The sequence below is a fragment of the Crocuta crocuta genome, unplaced genomic scaffold (assembly GCF_008692635.1).
Source record: "Crocuta crocuta isolate KB4526 unplaced genomic scaffold, BGI_CrCroc_1.0 scaffold943, whole genome shotgun sequence".
Classification (NCBI taxonomy): Eukaryota; Metazoa; Chordata; class Mammalia; order Carnivora; family Hyaenidae; genus Crocuta; species Crocuta crocuta.
This window is the reverse complement of record NW_027528208.1, coordinates 276,174-276,976: the sequence shown is the minus strand read 5'-3', so window position 1 is coordinate 276,976 and position 803 is coordinate 276,174. Positions and strand designations below refer to the sequence as shown.

At 50.6% G+C, this 803-nt stretch overlaps 1 protein-coding gene across 1 annotated transcript in view; it reads right to left on the bottom strand.

Moving 5' to 3' along the window:
• Positions 1 to 803, bottom strand: part of TBC1D25 (TBC1 domain family member 25) — a 19,500-nt gene that overhangs the window by 17,950 nt on the left and 747 nt on the right. The gene's annotated exons all lie outside the window — the stretch shown is intronic.

Here is an 803-nt window from a genome sequence, read left to right as displayed (position 1 = left end):
GGGGGAGGGGCAGCTGGGGGCAGGTGTTCTGGGCCATGGTGAGGGCTTTGGCTTTTGACTTGGAGGGTTCTGTACAGAGGAGGGATGTGATCTGACTTAGGATTTAACAGGATCCTTCTGGATGCTCTTGGAGGAACAGACTACTGGGGGCAAGGGAGAAAGCAGCAGTCCAGNCAAAGGCAACCCCAGGGTCCCTAGAAGGTGGGTCTATAGGACCCTAGCCAGCCTCTCTTCAGTCAGCTTTTTTGAACTTCACACTCCGGTACTACCAAATGGCTGGAAGTTACTTTGAATACATCCTGGGTCCAGGACTTTGTTTCTGCTGTTCCCCCTGTCTGGAAAGTCCTTCCTCCTTTCTTCAACTTGCTCACTCACAGCTCAGGCATCTACTCTTCTGAATTCCCAAACCTCTACCTTAGAGCTCCCTGTATTACCCTGAGGTGATCTGTTAACTTCTTTCCAGAATCCACCTTCTTCTCATCAACACCAATGCCACCACCCTAGTCCGAGCCACCATCACCACTTGCTGAAACTATCACAACAGCTTTCCTACTCAGAATACATGCCAAAGGCCCTTCACAATCTGCCCCTCTCTTACCTCTTTGCTTTGCCTCCTACCCACTCTTGCCCTTGCTCTTTCTCTCCTGAAATCTGGGAACCTATGGGAACATGCCAAGCTCATTCCCATCTTCCAGCCTTTGCCCTTGCTGTTCTCTCTGCTTCCACTCTTCCTCCGGTATGCACATGGCTGATTCCTTTTTTATCTGGGTCTCTGCTCCTTCAATAGGTCTCTAGGGACTTCC